General features: G+C 49.4%; 1 protein-coding gene across 1 annotated transcript in view; it reads left to right on the top strand.

The window, feature by feature from the left end:
- Positions 1 to 19,691, top strand: part of LOC139748215 (adenylate cyclase type 2-like) — a 447,407-nt gene that overhangs the window by 301,107 nt on the left and 126,609 nt on the right. The gene's annotated exons all lie outside the window — the stretch shown is intronic.

The following is a 19,691-nucleotide window of genomic DNA, read 5'->3' as shown; positions in this document are numbered from 1 at the left end:
TGATCAGTTGTGGTGTTGGCGAACCTCGGAAGGCAAGTGGTGACATTGCGAGGGAAGATGTCACCATTAGCGAAGTTGTGAAGTTGTATCATTATAAGGAGAGAGAGAGAGAGAGAGAGAGAGAGAGAGAGAGAGAGAGAGCAGGAACGATGTCTCTGGGAAGCCTCTCGTTGCAAAGGAGCCCACCGTCCTCTGCTTCCGCTCGCAGCGTCGTGGCTTTGATATTGTAGAACGCCCTGGAATGTGGAGCCGGGGTTACATGATGATGAAAGTAGTGGTAGTTGTAGTGATGATAATGATGAATGTAGTGGTAGTTGTAGTGATGATAATGATGAAAGTAGTGGTAGTTGTAGTGATGATAATGATGAATGTAGTGGTAGTTATAGTGATGATGATAATGATGAAAGTAGTGGTAGTTGTAGTGATGATAATGATGAATGTAGTGGTAGTTATAGTGATGATGATAATGATGAAAGTAGTGGTAGTTGTAGTGATGATAATGATGAAAGTAGTGGTAGTTGTAGTGATGATAATGATGAATGTAGTGGTAGTTATAGTGATGATAATGATGAATGTAGTGGTAGTTGTAGTGATGATGATAATGATGAAAGTAGTGGTAGTTGTAGTGATGATGATAATGATGAAAGTAGAGGGGCACCTCCACCTAACCCTTGAGGGCCACGTCCTCCTAACCCTTGAGGGCCACGTCCTCCTAACCCTTGAGGGCCACGTCCTCCTAACCCTTGAGGGCCACGTCCTCCTAACCCTTGAGGGCCACGTCCTCCTAACCCTTGAGGGCCACGTCCTCCTAACCCTTGAGGGCCACGTCCTCCTAACCCTTGAGGGCCACGTCCTCCTAACCCTTGAGGGCCACGTCCTCCTAACCCTTGAGGGCCACGTCCTCCTAACCCTTGAGGGCCACGTCCTCCTAATCCTTGAGGGGCACGTCCACCTAACCCTTGAGGGCCACGTCCTCCTAACCCTTGAGGGGCACGTCCTCCTAATCCTTGAGTGGCACGTCCACCTAACCCTTGAGGGGCACGTCCTCCTAATCCTTGAGGGGCACGTCCACCTAACCCTTGAGGGGCACGTCCACCTAACCCTTGAGGGCCACGTCCTCCTAACCCTTGAGGGCCACGTCCACCTAACCCTTGAGGGCCACGTCCACCTAACCCTTGAAGGGCCACGTCCTCCTAACCCTTGAGGGCCACGTCCTCCTAACCCTTGAGGGCCACGTCCACCTAACCCTTGAGGGCCACGTCCACCTAACCCTCGAGGGCCACGTCCTCCTAAGGTAGACTGCCTCACAGTAGCTCCCCATCCTGGGTGTGGCCAGAGGCAGCTCTAACTGGCCAGGTAATGTGTCTCGTGTAGCCATACGCTGACACTGTGGCCATACGCTGACACTGTGGCCATACGCTTGACACTGTGGCCATACGCTTGACACTGTGGCCATACGCTGACACTGTGGCCATACGCTGACACTGTGGCCATACGCTGACACTGTGGCCATACGCTTGACACTGTGGCCATACGCTGACACTGGCCATACGCTGACACTGTGGCCATACGCTTGACACTGTGGCCATACGCTGACACTCGCCCACAGGTGTGTCACGGTTTAATTAACACCACCCACAAACTGCCCCTTCCCCCTTCCCCCCTTCCCCTATTCCTTAGGAAGGGGTGATGGGAAGGGAAGGGAGGCACTGAGGCAGAGAGAAGTGATCCCCCCCCCCCCCACACCAGGTCCCCGGTGGCGTATCCCCCGCATTACGGCCAATTACGTTAATTACGCCCTGCGTAAAAATGACCTCGGGACCAGTTACGCAAATTTTCTTTTCTTTCTTTTCGCCCTCAGGTGAGGAGAAGTCTGGGATTTTTTGGTGTGGAGGTGACGAAGGGCGGCAGAGGGGGACGAAAAGTCCGGCCCGGACGATAAAATCGTCTCTAACTTGTTTAATAACGAAGGGAGGGAGGGAGTAAGGTAGGGTCACGAAGGGAGGGAGTAAGGGAGGGTCACGAAGGGAGGGAGGGAGGTAGGGTCACGAAGGGAGGGAGAGAGGTAGGGTCACGAAGGGAGGGAGAGAGGTAGGGTCACGAAGGGAAGGAGGGAGTAAGGTAGGGTCACGAAGGGAGGGAGAGAGGTAGGGTCACGAAGGGAAGGAGGGAGTAAGGTAGGGTCACGAAGGGAGGGAGGGAGTAAGGTAGGGTCACGAAGGGAGGGAGGGAGTAAGGTAGGGTCACGAAGGGAGGGAGAGAGAGAGGTAGGGTCACGAAGGGAGGGAGAGAGAGGTAGGGTCACGAAGGGAGGGAGAGAGAGGTAGGGTCACGAAGGAAGGGAGGGAGAGAGGTAGGGTCACGAAGGGAGGGAGAGAGGTAGGGTCACGAAGGGAGGGAGGGAGTAAGGTAGGGTCACGAAGGGAGGGAGAGAGAGGTAGGATCACGAAGGGAGGGAGGGAGTAAGGTAGGGTCACGAAGGGAGGGAGAGAGAGGTAGGGTCACGAAGGGAGGGAGAGAGAGGTAGGGTCACGAAGGGAGGGAGAGAGAGGTAGGGTCACGAAGGGAGGGAGGGAGTAAGGTTGGGTCACGAAGGGAGGGAGAGAGAGGTAGGGTCACGAAGGGAGGGAGAAAGGTAGGGCCACGAAGGGAGGGAGAGAGAGGTAGGGTCACGAAGGCAGGGAGAAAGGTAGGATCACGAAGGGAGGGAGAAAGGTAGGGTCACGAAGGGAGAGAGAGAGGTAGGGTCACGAAGGGGGGGAGAGAGAGAGGTAGGGTCACGAAGGGGGCGAGAGAGAGAGGTAGGGTCACGAAGGGAGGGAGAGAGGTAGGGTCACGAAGGGAGGGAGACAGAGGTAGGGTCACGAAGGGAGGGAGAGAGAGAGGTAGGGTCACGAAGGGAGGGAGAGAGGTAGGGTCACGAAGTTAGGGAGAGAGAGGTAGAGCCACGAAGGGAGGGAGAAAGGTAGGGTCACGAAGGGAGAGAGAGAGGTAGGGTCACGAAGAGAGGGAGAGAGGTAGGGTCACGAAGGGAGGGAGAGAGAGGTAGGGTCACGAAGGGAGGGAGAGAGGTAGGGTCACGAAGGGAGGGAGAGAGGTAGGGTCACGAAGGGAGGGAGAGAGGTTAGGTGTTCTTGTAGCACAGTCATCACTTGAACACGACAGTGCACGACTCTTGAACACGACGGTGTACGACCCTTGAACACGACGGTGTACAACCCTTGAACACGACGGCGTACAACTCTTGAACACGACGGTGTACGACCCTTGAACACGACGGTGCACGACCCTTGAACACCTCGGTGTGCGATCCTTGAACATGACGGTGTACAACCCTTGAACACGACGGTGTACAACCCTTGAACACGACGGTGCATGACCCTTGAACACGTCGGTGTGCGACCCTTGAACACGACGGTTTACAACCCTTGAACACGACGGTGTACAACCCTTGAACACGACGGTGCACGACCCTTGAACACGTCGGTGTGCGACCCTTGAACACGACGGTGTACAACCCTTGAACACGACGGTGTACAACCCTTGAACACGACGGTGTACAACCCTTGAACACGACGGTGCACGACCCTTGAACACGTCGGTATGCGTCCCTTGAACACGACGGTGTACAACCCTTGAACACGACTATGTACAACTCTTGAACACGACGGTGTACGACCGTTGAACACGACGGTGCACGACTCTTGAACACGACGGAGCACGACCGTTGAACACGACGGTGTACAACCCTTGAACACGACGGTGTACGACCCTTGAACCCGACGGTCTACGAGCCTTGAACACGACGGTGCACGACCCTTGAACACGACAGTGCACGAATCTTGAACATGACGGTATACAACCCTTGAACACAATGGTGTACGACCCTTGAACACGACTCTGTACGACCCTTGAACACGACGGTGTATGACCCTTGAACACGACGTTGTACGAATCTTGAACACGATGGTGCACGACCCTTGAACAAGACGGTGTACGACCCTTGAACACGACTGTATACGACCCTTGAACACGACGGTGTACGACTCGAACACGACGGTGTACAACCCTTGAACACGACGGTGTACGACCCTTGAACACGACGGTGTACGACCCTTGAACACGACTGTGTACAACCCTTGAACACGACGGTGTACGACCCTTGAACAAGACGGTGTACGACCCTTGAACACGACTGTGTACAACCCTTGAACACGACGGTGTACAACCCTTGAACACGACGGTGTACGACCCTTGAACACGACGGTGTACGACCCTTGAACATGACGGTGTACGACCCTTGAACACGACGGTATACGACCCTTGAAGACGACGGTGTACGACCCTTGAACATGATGGTGTACTACCCTTGAACACGACGTTGTACGACCCTTGAACACGACGGTATACTACCCTTGAACACGGCGGTGTACGACCCTTGAACACGACGGCGTACGACTCTTGAACATGTCGGTGTACGTTTCTTGAACATGACGTTGTACAACCGTTGAACACGACGGTGTACGACCCTTGAACACGACGGTGTACGACCCTTGAACACGACGGTGTACGACTTGAACACGACGGAGCACGACCCTTGAACACGACGGTGTACGACCCTTGAACATGACGGTGTATGTTTCTTGAACACGACGTTGTACAACCCTTGAACACGACGGTGTACGACCCTTGAACACGACGGTGTACGACCCTTGAACACGACGGAGCACGACCCTTGAATACGACGGTGCACGACCCTTGAACACGACGGTGCACGACCCTTGAACACGACGGTGTACGACACTTGAATACGACTGAGTACGACCCTTGAACACGACGGTGCACGACCCTTGAACACGACGGTGTACGACCCTTAAAAACGATGGCATACGACTCTTGAACATGACGGTGTACGTCCCTTGAACATGACGTTGTACAGCCCTTGAACACGACGGTGTACGACCCTTGAACACGACGGTGCATGACCCTTGAACACGACGGTGTACGACCCTTGAACACGACGGTATACGACCCTTGAACACGACGGTGCACGACCCTTGAACACGACGGTGTACGACCCTTGAACACGACGGTGTACGACCATTGAACACGACGGTGTACGACCCTTGAACACGACGGTGTACGACCCTTGAACACGACGGTGTACGACCCTTGAACACGACGGTGTACGACCCTTGTGTGTGATGCCCTGGCCTCTATAACTGACCCTTACTTAACAATCAGGTCAGCGTCCTGAACACGTTGAACACTTTATACACGCAGGAACTGAACAAATTGGTGAACACATTGAACGCTTTATACACACAGGAACTGAACAAATTGGTGAACACGTTGAACGCTTTACACACACAGGAACTGAACAAATTGGTGAACACATTGAACGCTTTACACACATAGGAACTGAACAAATTGGTGAACACATTGAACGCTTTACACACACAGGAACTGAACAAATTGGTGAACACGTTGAACGCTTTACACACGGAGGAACTGAACATAAAGAACTGGCAGAGAACAAAGTGAACATTTAGGTCGAGGTGGGAGGTGGTCTGGTGGAGTGGAGGAGCTGGACCCACAGGTGGCGAGATAATTGGTGGAAATATGGAAATTGATCTCGGAAATGTTGTGGAAATATTATTTCCCGGGAAAATTGGTCTTTGAAGTCGAGCAGAAATGTTGAAGAATTTTATGGTACGTTTTTGAACATTTACATTGGGAATGATGCTTGGGTATTTAATGTAGTTTTTTTTTTTTCAATTCTATTTTAAAAAATTTAGTTATGAAACATAATGAAGGCGACGTCTGCATGATGCATGGAATTGTAAGGATTGATTTATATATATGTTGCTTACAAGTAATATTTTTCTCACCTGTTGAAAAAATCTTTAACGGGTATATATTTTTATGGAAAAAAATCATATAATAAAATGCTATTAAAATCGCTGAGCAACCATGACAGTCATTTGTTTACCAGATGTCGTCCTAGCTACGTCTCTTCGTTGTATATCAACTGACTGTTATATTTCTCTCTTGTCTATCCCATGATGATGTGATTATTACACGAAAGTGCACTTGGGGAACTTATCGTGTTTCATTTTCCCCGTAGAGTCACAGAAATATATATATATATATATATATATATATATATATATATATATATATATATATATATATATATATATATATATATTTTTTTTTTTTTTTTTTTTTCAAACTATTCGCCATTTCCCGCGCTAGCAAGGTAGCGTTAAGAACAGAGGACTGGGCTTCTGAGGGAATATCCTCACCTGGCCCCCTTCTCTGTTCCTTCTTTTGGAAAATTAGAAAAAAAAAAAAAGAGAGGGGAGGATTTCCAGCCCCCCGCTCCCTCCCCTTTTAGTCGCCTTCTACGACACGCAGGGAATACGTGGGAAGTATTCTTTGTCCCCTATCCCCAGGGATAGGATTATTATTATTAAATTTAATTTTATTAAGATTATTATTATTAGATATTATTATTATTATTATTATTATTATTATTTTTATTATTATTATTATTATTATTATTATTATTTATATTTATTTATTTTGCTTTGTCGCTGTCTCCCGCGCCTGCGACGTAGCGCCAGGAAACAGACGAAAGAAATGGCCCAACCCACCCCCACACACATGCACACACACACACACACGTCCACACACGCAAACATACACACCCACACATCCCAACGTACACACATATATACACACACAGACACGCACATACACTCATGCACACAATTCACACTGTCTGCCCCTACTCACCCCCATCGCCACCCCGCCACACACGGAATAACATCCCACTCCCTCCTCATGTGCGCGAGGCAGCGCCAGGAAAAGACAACAAAGGCCCCATTTGCTCACACTCAGCCTCCAGCTGTCATGCAATGATGCCCGAAACCACAGCTCCCTTTCCACATCCAGGCCCCACAGAACTTTCCATGGTTTACCCGAGACGCTTCACATGCCCTGATTCTATCCATTGACAGCACGTCGACCCCGGTATACCACATCGATCCAATTCACTCTATTCCTTGCACGCCTTTCACCCTCCTGCATGTTCAGGCCCCGATCACTCAAAATCTTTTTCACTCCTTCTTTCCACCTCCAATTTGGTCTCCCACTTCTCCTCGTTCCCTCCACCTCCGACACATATATCCTCTTGGTCAATCTTTCCACACTCATTCTCTCCATGTGCCCAAACCATTTCAAAACACTCTCTTCTGCTTTCTCAACCACGCTCTTTTTATTTCCACACATCTCTCTTACCCTTGCATTACTTTCTCGATCAAACCACCTCACACCACACATTGTCCTCAAACATCTCATTTCCAGCACATCCACCATCCTGCGCACAACTCTATCCATAGCCCACGCCTTGCAACCATACAATATTGTTGGAACCACTATTCCTTCAAACATACCCATTTTTGCTTTCGGAGATAATGTTCTCGACTTCCACACATTCTTCAAGGCTCCCAGGATTTTCACCCCCTCCCCCACCCTATGATTTACTTCCGCTTCCATGGTTCCATCCACTGCCAGATCCACTCCCAGATATCTAAAACACTTTACTTCCTCCAGTTTTTCTCCATTCAAACTTACCTCCCAATTGACTTGACCCTCAACCCTACTGTACCTAATAACCATGCTCTTATTCACATTTACTCTTAACTTTCTTCTTTCACACACTTTACCAAACTCAGTCACCAGCTTCTGCAGTTTCTCACGTGAATCAGCCACCAGCGCTGTATATATATATATATATATATATATATATATATATATATATATATATATATATATATATATATATATTTATTATTTAATTTATTTATTTTTATTTTGCTTTGTCGCTGTCTCCCGCGTTGGCGAGGTAGCGCAAGGAAACAGACGAAAGAAATGGCCCAACCCACCCACATACACATGTATATACATACACGTACACGCACGCAAATATACATACCTATATATCACAATGTACACATATATATACACACACAGACATATACATATATACACATGTACATAATTCATACTGTCTGGCTTTATTCCCATCGCCACCTCGCCACACATGGAATAACAACCCCCTCCCCCCTTATGTGTGCGAAGTAGCGCTAGAAAAAGACAACAAAGGCCCCATTGTTCACACTTAGTCTCTAGCTGTCATGTAATAATGCACCGAAACCACAGCTCCCTTTCCACATCCAGGCCCCACAGAACTTTCCATGGTTTACCCCAGACGCTTCACATGCCCTGGTTCAATCCATTGACAGCACGTCGACCCCGGTATACCACATCGTTCCAATTCACTCTATTCCTTGCACGCCTTTCACCCTCCTGCATGTTCAGGCCCCGATCACTCAAAATCTTTTTCACTCCATCTTTCCACCTCCAATTTTGTCTCCCACTTCTCCTCGTTCCCTCCACCTCTGACTCATATATCCTCTTGGTCAATTTTTCCTCACTCATTCTCTCCATGTGCCCAAACCATTTCAAAACACCCTCTTCTGCTCTCTCAACCATACTCTTTTTATTTCCACACATCTCTCTTACCCTTACATTACTTACTCGATCAAACCACCTCACACCACATATTGTCCTCAAACATCTCATTTCCAGCACATCCACCCTCCTGCGCACAACTCTATCCATAGCGCACGCCTCGCAACCATACAACATTGTTGGAACCACTATTCCTTCAAACATACCCATTTTTGTTCTCGACTTCCAAACATTCTTCAAGGTTCCCAGAATTTTCGCCCCCTCCCCCACCCTATGATTCACTTCCGCTTCCATGGTTCCTTCCGCTGCCAGATCCACTCCCAGATATCTAAAACACTTTACTTCCTCCAGTTTTTCTCCATTCAAACTTACCTCCCGATTGACTTGACCCTCAACCCTACTGTACCTAATAACCTTGCTCTTATTCACGTTTACTCTTAACTTTCTTCTTTCACACACTTTACCAAACTCAGTCACCAGCTTCTGCAGTTTCTCACATGAATCAGCCACCAGCGCTGTATCATCAGCGAACAACAACTGACTCACTTCCCAAGCTCTCTCATCCCCAACAGACTTCATACTTGCCCCTCTTTCCAAAACTCTTGCATTCACCTCCCTAACAACCCCGTCCATAAACAAATTAAACAACCATGGAGACATCACACACCCCTGCCGCAAACCTACATTCACTGAGAAACAATCACTTTCCTCTCTTCCTACATGCACACATGCCTTACATCCTCGATAAAAACTTTTCACTGCTTCTAACAACTTGCCTCCCACACCATATATTCTTAATACCTTCCACAGAGCATCTCTATCAACTCTATCATATGCCTTCTCCAAATCCATAAATGCTACATACAAATCCATTTGCTTTTCTAAGTATTTCTCACATACATTCTTCAAAGCAAACACCTGATCCACACATCCTCTACCACTTCTGAAACCACACTGCTCTTCCCCAATCTGATGCTCTGTACATGCCTTCACCCTCTCAATCAATACCCTCCCATATAATTTCCCAGGAATACTCAACAAACTTATACCTCTGTAATTTGAGCACTCACTCTTATCCCCTTTGCCTTTGAACAGTGGCACTATGCACGCATTCCGCCAATCCTCAGGCACCTCACCATGAATCATACATACATTAAATAACCTTACCAACCAGTCAACAATACAGTCACCCCCTTTTTTTTAATAAATTCCACTGCAATACCATCCAAACCTGCTGCCTTGCCGGCTTTCATCTTCCGCAAAGCTTTTACTACCTCTTCTCTGTTTACCAAATCATTTTCCCTAACCCTCTCACTTTGCAGACCACCTCGACCAAAACACCCTATATCTGCCACTCTATCATCAAACACATTCAACAAACCTTCAAAATACTCACTCCATCTCCTTCTCACATCACCACTACTTGTTATCACCTCCCCATTTGCCCCCTTCACTGAGGTTCCCATTTGCTCCCTTGTCTTACGCACTTTATTTACCTCCTTCCAGAACATCTTTTTATTCTCCCTAAAATTTAATGATACTCTCTCACCCCAACTCTCATTTGCCCTCTTTTTCACCTCTTGCACCTTTCTCTTGACCTCCTGTCTCTTTCTTTTATACATCTCCCACTCAATTTCATTTTTTCCCTGCAGAAATCGTCCAAATGCCTCTCTCTTCTCTTTTACTAATAATCTTACTTCTTCATCCCACCACTCGCTACCCTTTCTAATCAACCCACCTCCCATGCTTCTCATGCCACAAGCATCTTTTGCGCAATCCATCACTGCTTCCCTAAATACATCCCATTCCTCCCCCACTCCCCATACGTCCTTTGTTCTCACCTTTTTCCATTCTGTACTCAGTCTCTCCTGGTACTTACTCACACAAGTCTCCTTCCCAAGCTCACTTACTCTCACCACCCTCTTCACCCCAGCATTCTCTCTTCTTTTCTGAAAACCCATACTAATCTTCACCTTAGCCTCCACAAGATAATGATCAGACATCCCTCCAGTTGCACCTCTCATCACATTAACATATTTAATGTGTGTGTGTGTGTGTGTGTGTGTGTGTGTGTGTGTGTGTTCGAGATTGTCACGACCGTATATCATTATCTTGTCTCGGTGTTCGGGAGAGGTGTATCGGTAGGGGTCATTGTCCCCTACATATGTGTGTGACCCTGATACCTAATAAATCACACATATGACGAGAAATTAACTTTAAGTTACGTTCATAAAATCTATTATTTTCTCACTATTTTCTGTTTGTTTATTTCGAATTTTGTCTTCCATTACTGGCACAGGTCAGGTGTGTGTGTGCTCGGGGTACCATTACTGGCACAGGTCAGGTGTGTGTGCTGGGGTACCATTACTGGCACAGGTCAGGTGTGTGTGCTGGGGTACCATTACTGGCACAGGTCAGGTGTGTGTGCTGGGGTACCATTACTGGCACAGGTCAGGTGTGTGTGCTGGGGTACCATTACTGGCACAGGTCAGGTGTGTGTGCTGGGGTACCATTACTGGCACAGGTCAGGTGTGTGTGCTCGGGGTACCATTACTGGCACAGGTCAGGTGTGTGTGTGCTGGGGTACCATTACTGGCACAGGTCAGGTGTGTGTGTGCTGGGGTACCATTACTGGCACAGGTCAGGTGTGTGTGCTGGGGTACCATTACTGGCACAGGTCAGGTGTGTGTGCTGGGCGTACCATTACTGGCACAGGTCAGGTGTGTGTGTGCTGGGGTACCATTACTGGCACAGGTCAGGTGTGTGTGTGCTGGGGTACCATTACTGGCACAGGTCAGGTGTGTGTGTGCTGGGGTACCATTACTGGCACAGGTCAGGTGTGTGTGCTGGGGTACCATTACTGGTACAGGTCAGGTGTGTGTGCTAGGGTACCATTACTGGTACAGGTCAGGTGTGTGTGCTGGGGTACCATTATTGGCACAGGTCAGGTGTGTGTGCTGGGGTACCATTACTGGCACAGGTCAGGTGTGTGTGCTCGGGGTACCATTACTGGTACAGGTCAGGTGTGTGTGCTGGGGTACCATTACTGGCACAGGTCAGGTGTGTGTGCTAGGGTACCATTACTGGTACAGGTCAGGTGTGTGTGCTGGGGTACCATTACTGGCACAGGTCAGGTGTGTGTGTGCTCGGGGTACCATTACTGGCACAGGTCAGGTGTGTGTGCTAGGGTACCATTACTGGTACAGGTCAGGTGTGTGTGCTGGGGTACCATTACTGGCACAGGTCAGGTGTGTGTGCTGGGGTACCATTACTGGCACAGGTCAGGTGTGTGTGTGCTGGGGTACCATTACTGGCACAGGTCAGGTGTGTGTGCTGGGGTACCATTACTGGTACAGGTCAGGTGTGTGTGCTGGGGTACCATTACTGGCACAGGTCAGGTGTGTGTGTGCTGGGGTACCATTACTGGCACAGGTCAGGTGTGTGTGCTGGGGTACCATTACTGGTACAGGTCAGGTGTGTGTGCTAGGGTACCATTACTGGCACAGGTCAGGTGTGTGTGCTGGGGTACCATTACTGGTACAGGTCAGGTGTGTGTGCTGGGGTACCATTACTGGCACAGGTCAGGTGTGTGTGCTGGGGTACCATTACTGGTACAGGTCAGGTGTGTGTGCTGGGGTACCATTACTGGCACAGGTCAGGTGTGTGTGCTGGGGTACCATTACTGGCACAGGTCAGGTGTGTGTGCTGGGGTACCATTACTGGCACAGGTCAGGTGTGTGTGCTGGGGTACCATTACTGGCACAGGTCAGGTGTGTGTGCTGGGGTACCATTACTGGCACAGGTCAGGTGTGTGTGTGCTGGGGTACCATTACTGGCACAGGTCAGGTGTGTGTGCTGGGGTACCATTACTGGCACAGGTCAGGTGTGTGTGCTCGGGGTACCATTACTGGCACAGGTCAGGTGTGTGTGCTGGGGTACCATTACTGGCACAGGTCAGGTGTGTGTGCTGGGGTACCATTACTGGCACAGGTCAGGTGTGTGTGCTCGGGGTACCATTACTGGCACAGGTCAGGTGTGTGTGCTGGGGTACCATTACTGGCACAGGTCAGGTGTGTGTGCTGGGGTACCATTACTGGCACAGGTCAGGTGTGTGTGCTGGGGTACCATTACTGGCACAGGTCAGGTGTGTGTGCTCGGGGTACCATTACTGGCACAGGTCAGGTGTGTGTGCTGGGGTACCATTACTGGCACAGGTCAGGTGTGTGTGCTGGGGTACCATTACTGGCACAGGTCAGGTGTGTGTGCTGGGGTACCATTACTGGTACAGGTCAGGTGTGTGTGCTGGGGTACCATTACTGGCACAGGTCAGGTGTGTGTGCTGGGGTACCATTACTGGCACAGGTCAGGTGTGTGTGCTGGGGTACCATTACTGGCACAGGTCAGGTGTGTGTGCTGGGGTACCATTACTGGCACAGGTCAGGTGTGTGTGTGCTGGGGTACCATTACTGGCACAGGTCAGGTGTGTGTGCTGGGGTACCATTACTGGTACAGGTCAGGTGTGTGTGCTGGGGTACCATTACTGGCACAGGTCAGGTGTGTGTGCTGGGGTACCATTACTGGCACAGGTCAGGTGTGTGTGCTGGGGTACCATTACTGGCACAGGTCAGGTGTGTGTGCTAGGGTACCATTACTGGCACAGGTCAGGTGTGTGTGCTCGGGGTACCATTACTGGCACAGGTCAGGTGTGTGTGCTGGGGTACCATTACTGGCACAGGTCAGGTGTGTGTGCTAGGGTACCATTACTGGCACAGGTCAGGTGTGTGTGCTCGGGGTACCATTACTGGCACAGGTCAGGTGTGTGTGCTGGGGAACCATTACTGGCACAGGTCAGGTGTGTGTGCTGGGGTACCATTACTGGCACAGGTCAGGTGTGTGCTGGGGTACCATTACTGGCACAGGTCAGGTGTGTGTGCTGGGGTACCATTACTGGCACAGGTCAGGTGTGTGTGCTGGGGTACCATTACTGGCACAGGTCAGGTGTGTGTGCTCGGGGTACCATTACTGGCACAGGTCAGGTGTGTGTGCTGGGGTACCATTACTGGCACAGGTCAGGTGTGTGTGCTAGGGTACCATTACTGGCACAGGTCAGGTGTGTGTGCTGGGGTACCATTACTGGCACAGGTCAGGTGTGTGTGCCTGGGGAACCATTACTGGCACAGGTCAGGTGTGTGTGCTCGGGTTACCATTACTGGCACAGGTCAGGTGTGTGTGCTGGGGTACCATTACTGGCACAGGTCAGGTGTGTGTGCTGGGGTACCATTACTGGCACAGGTCAGGTGTGTGTGTGCTGGGGTACCATTACTGGCACAGGTCAGGTGTATGTGCTGGGGTACCATTACTGGCACAGGTCAGGTGTGTGTGCTCGGGGTACCATTACTGGCACAGGTCAGGTGTGTGTGCCCAGTGTGCCATTATTGGCACAGGTCGGCCCAGGTGTAACTGTAGTGTGGTGAAGATGTTCTGTGATAGGAAATTAGAGAGAAAATAAATGGGTAATTATTCCCATAATTAGACAAAGATTGTATAGATGGAGTGTAGTTATATGAACACATGTGAACATAAAGTATTGGAAAATGCGTTTAAATATAGAACAGTCATCTCCGTTTTCTATTGACGGTGGAAAATTTTTTTTTTAAAGGGTAACTGAATTATTTTGTCGTTCCGTTAGAAAATGTCGGAGGTGTGTGTTGTTGTTGTTGTTGTTGTTGTTGTTGTGTTGTGGTGGTGGCCGCGCCTGACACACACTTGAGGGGTGTCGCCTTCCCCCCAGGGCCATGTCGTCCTTGACCACCAGAGGTCCTCCTCCAGCTGGGAAACCCGAGAGGCACCTTGAGGTCAAGGGCTAGCCCAGGGCCAGGCCGGCGTGAGGTAAGGTGAGACCGGGAGAGAGAGAGAGAGAGAGAGAGAGAGAGAGAGAGAGAGAGAGAGAGAGAGAGAGGTGAGGGAGAGAGAGAGGGGAAATGTCAAGGATTGAGTGGCATGTGTTTTGAGGGTTAGGATGAAGTGTGCTTGAGGTGTTGGAGGAGGAGGCTTGGAGGCCGTGGGAGAGGCTGCTCCACACACACCCCCACACACACCCACACACCCTCCACACACACCCCACACACCCACACACACCCCACACACCCACACACCCCCCTCACACACCCACACACCCCCCACACACACCCCCACAACCCACACACTCCCCTCACACACACACCCACACACCCCCCACACACCCCACACACACCCACACACCCTACACTCACCCCCACACACCCCCACACACCCCCACACACCCTCCACACACCCCATACACACCCCACACACCCCCACACCTCCACACACCCCACACACACCCCCACACACCCTCCACACACCCCACACACACCCCACACACCCTCCACACACCCCACACACACCCCACACACCCCCACACCTCCACACACCCCACACACACCCCCACACCCCCCCCCCCACACACCTCTCCCCTGATTCCTGGCTATGTTAACCTAACCTTCCCGCCTCTTCTTTACCCATTCTCTGTTATGTTTCCTTTGGTTTAGGGTAGGTTAGGTTAGGGTAGGTTAGGTTAGGGTAGGCTAGGTTAGGTTAGGTTAGGTTAGGGTAGGTTAGGCTAGGTTAGGTTAGGTTAGGTTAGGTTAGGGTAGGCTAGGTTAGGTTAGGTTAGGTTAGGGTAGACTAGGTTAGGTTAGGTTAGGTTAGGGTAGGCTAGGTTAGGTTAGGGTAGACTAGGTTAGGTTAGGGTAGGTTAGGTTAGGGTAGGTTAGGCTAGGTTAGGTTAGGTTATGTTAGCTTAGGTTAGGGTAGGTTATGTTAGGTTAGGTTAGGGTAGGCTAGGTTAGGTTAGGTTAGGTTAGGGTAGGTTAGGTTAGGGTAGGCTAGGTTAGGGTAGGTTAGGGTAGGTTAGGTTAGGTTAGGGTAGGTTAGGTTAGGGTAGGGTAGGTTAGGCTAGGCTAGGCTAGGTTAGGTTAGGTTAGGCTAGGCTAGGTTAGGCTAGGTTAGGTTAGGTTAGGGTAGGCTAGGGTAGGTTAGGCTAGGTTAATTTCACTCTGGTTTTATAAATGAAAGACTTTCGGCTATGTTGAATTATCCTGGCCATGCAGTTTCCCCTGAAGCCACACGCTTGGTTGAACTAGCCTGGCTCTGTTGAAGTTACTGGATCCCCGTTAACGCTTCCCTTTAACTGTGGGACTTTGTTACGCGGGTTATAATCTCTGGCCCCCAGGTGCTATGTTGGCTGGCTTGGTAGCTAGGGTGACTGGCTATGTTATCACGACCTGTGGCTTGATCATACCAGCAGCTTGCCTCCTGGTTTTACCGACATTCCTCATTTAAACTGTAGTTTACTCTCGACCCGTCGTCCGTGTTATCATGTCGAGCTGTGTTATCCTGTCTACGCCATGTTATCTTCGTCATCTTACCCCCCCCTCCCCACTCGTCTCATGCCTCACTACCCTCTTAGTAAACTAGTTTAACTACACCCTCAACCACCTCCTTACTGGCTGTGTTAAACTAGTTTATCTACACCCTCAGCCACCTCCTCACTGGCTGTGTTAAACTAGTTTAACTACACCCTCAACCACCTCCTTACTGGCTGTGTTAAACTAGTTTAACTACACCCTCAACCACCTCCTTACTGGCTGTGTTAAACTAGTTTAATTACACCCTCAACCACCTCCTTACTGGCTGTGTTAAACTAGTTTAACCACACCCTCATCCACCTCCTTACTGGCTGTGTTAAACTAGTTTAACTACACCCTCACCCACCTCCTCACTGGTTGTGTTAAACTAGTTTAACTACACCCTCAACCATCTTACTGGCTGTGTTAAACTAGTTTAACTACACCCTCACCCACCTTCTCACTGGTTGTGTTAAACTAGTTTAACTACACCCTCAACCATCTTACTGGCTGTGTTAAACTAGTTTAACTACACCCTCAACCACCTCCTTACTGGCTGTGTTAAACTAGTTTAATTACACCCTCAGCCACCTCCTTACTGGCTGTGTTAAACTAGTTTAACTACACCCTCAACCACCTCCTTACTGGCTGTGTTAAACTAGTTTAACTACACCCTCAACCACCTTACTGGCTGTTACACTAGTTTAACTACACCTTCAACCACCTCCTTACTGGCTGTGTTAAACTAGTTTAACTACACCCTCAACCACCTCCTTACTGGCTGTGTTAAACTAGTTTAACTACACCCTCAACCACCTCCTCACTGGCTTGTGTTAAACTAGTTTAACTACACCCTCAACCACCTCCTTACTGGCTGTGTTAAACTAGTTTAACTACACCCTCAACCACCTCCTTACTGGCTGTGTTAAACTAGTTTAACTACACCCTCAGCCACCTCCTTACTGGCTGTGTTAAACTAGTTTAACTACACCCTCAACCACCTCCTTACTGGCTGTGTTAAACTAGTTTAACTACACCCTCAGCCACCTCCTTACTGGCTGTGTTACACTAGTTTAACTACACCCTCAGCCACCTCCTTACTGGCTGTGTTAAACTAGTTTAACTACACCCTCACCCACCTCCTCACTGGTTGTGTTAAACTAGTTTAACTACACCCTCAACCATCTCCTTACTGGCTGTGTTAAACTAGTTTAACTACACCCTCAACCACCTCCTCACTGGCTGTGCTAAACTAGTTTAACTACACCCTCAACCACCTCCTTACTGGCTGTGTTAAACGAGGGTTTTGATCTCTTCGTCCCTTAGAATTACCAGCATTACTTAAGGAAGTTTAATTACCCTGGCGTTTGGCTTCATGTTCAACGAACACCAGTTCATTTACTTCCTCGTTTTAATGTCAGTGTTAGATCGTTGGTCTCATGCCTGGGGGGGGGGGTGTTATAAATAACATGGTGTGTTATATATATATGTCTTCCATCTGTAGCTCCGACGGTACGACCCTTGAACACGACGGTACGACCCTTGAGCACGACGTTACGACCCTTGAGCACAACGGTACGATCCCTTGAACACGACGTTACAACCCTTGAACACGACGGTACGACCCTTGAACACGACGGTACGACCCTTGAACACGACGTTACGACCCTTGAGCACAACGGTACGATCCCTTGAACACGACGTTACAACCCTTGAACACGACGGTACGACCCTTGAACACGACGGTACGACCCTTGAACACGACGTTACGACCCTTGAGCACAACGGTACGATCCCTTGAACACGACGTTACAACCCTTGAACACGACGGTACGACCCTTGAACACGACGTTACGACCCTTGAACACGACGTTACGACCTTTGAACACGACGATACGACCCTTGAACACGACGATACGACCCTTGAACACGACGGTACGACCCTTGAACACGACGGTACGACCCTTGAGCACGACGGTACGATCCCTTGAACACGACGTTACGACCCTTGAGCCCGACGGTACGACCCTTGAGCACGACGTTACGACCCTTGAAGACGACGGTACGACCCACCATGCCCCAGGGTCGTACCATCGTGCTCAGGACATTGTGTATAAATATATATCAAGATCATCTTAAAAATTAGACTTCAATACTTTGAGATAAACACACATTGAACTTCCAGACAACTTGTATGTCCAAAGTTGAAATTTAATGATACAAAATTGTTTTTTTTTTTTTTCATACTTTGCCTCGTTACTCGAGATTAATTTTACCTCAACACCGTCGTTGAACCTTCGTTGAGCACCAGGGCGGCGTGTCACGTTCACTTTTAATGAGGAGTTCGTTTACGTCGACCTCGTTGAACGTTCGTTGAACACCAGGGTGGCGTGTCACGTTCACTTTTATGGAGGAGTTCGTTTACGTCGACTCTCGTTGAACGTTTGTTGAACACCAGGGTGGCGTGTCACGTTCACTTTTATGGAGGAGTTCGTTTACGTCGACTCTCGTTGAACGTTCGTTGAGCACGAGGGTTTACTGAAGAAGTTTCGTTTTTATACTAACTTGGACCTCTGGCTAACATGTAAATACAACGAAATGTGTGTGTGGGAGAGAGAGAGAGGGAGAGAGAGAGAGAGAGAGAGAGAGAGAGAGAGGGGGGGGAGCATGAGAGAGAGAGAGAGAGAGAGAGAGAGAGAGAGAGAGAGAGAGAGAGAGAGAGAGGAGCATGAGAGAGAGAGAGAGAGAGAGAGAGAGAGAGAGAGAGAGAGAGAGAGAGAGAGAGAGAGAGAGGAGAGCATGAGAGAGAGAGAGGGGGGGAGAGCATGAGAGACAGGGAGAGAGAGAGAGAGAGAGAGAGAGAGAGAGAGAGAGAGAGAGAGAGAGAGAGAGAGAGTGGGGAGAGCATGAGAGAGAGAGAGAGAGAGAGAGAGAGAGAGAGAGAGAGAGAGAGAGAGAGAGAGCATGAGAGAGAGAGAGAGAGAGAGAGAGAGAGAGAGAGAGAGAGAGAGAGAGAGAGAGAGAGAGAGAGAGAGGAGCATGAGAGAGAGAGAGAGAGAGAGAGAGAGAGAGAGAGAGAGAGAGAGAGAGAGAGAGAGGAGCATGAGAGAGAGAGAGAGAGAGAGAGAGAGAGAGAGAGAGAGAGAGAGAGCATGAGAGAGAGAGAGAGAGAGAGAGAGAGAGAGAGAGAGAGAGAGAGAGAGAGAGAGAGAGAGAGAGAGAGAGAGAGGAGAGCATGAGAGAGAGAGAGGGGGGGGGAGAGCATGAGAGACAGGGAGAGAGAGAGAGAGAGAGAGAGAGAGAGAGAGAGAGAGAGAGAGAGAGAGAGAGAGAGAGAGTGGGGAGAGCATGAGAGAGAGAGAGAGAGAGAGAGAGAGAGAGAGAGAGAGAGAGCATGAGAGAGAGAGAGAGAGAGAGAGAGAGAGAGAGAGAGAGAGAGAGAGAGAGAGAGAATATTTCTCAGGGTAAATATATAATGATCCTGGAGGACTGAAGTGGTTTCTAGTCGGGTTTCAGGAGGATCATGTGTTGTTTCTTAGGTTTCAGAGTGACCATGGGTTTCTAAGGTTTCAGTGACCATGGGTTTCTAAGGTTTCAGAGGCATCATGAGTTTCAGAGGGGCCATGGGTTTCTAAGGTTTCAGTGACCATGGGTTTCTAAGGTTCCAGAGGCATCATGAGTTTCAGAGGGGCCATGGGTTTCTAAGGTTTCAGTGACCATGGG

Source organism: Panulirus ornatus, chromosome 73 (assembly GCF_036320965.1).
Source record: "Panulirus ornatus isolate Po-2019 chromosome 73, ASM3632096v1, whole genome shotgun sequence".
NCBI lineage: Eukaryota > Metazoa > Arthropoda > Malacostraca > Decapoda > Palinuridae > Panulirus > Panulirus ornatus.
Note: the sequence above shows the minus strand (reverse complement) of the source record. Positions and strands in the feature narration are given on the sequence as shown.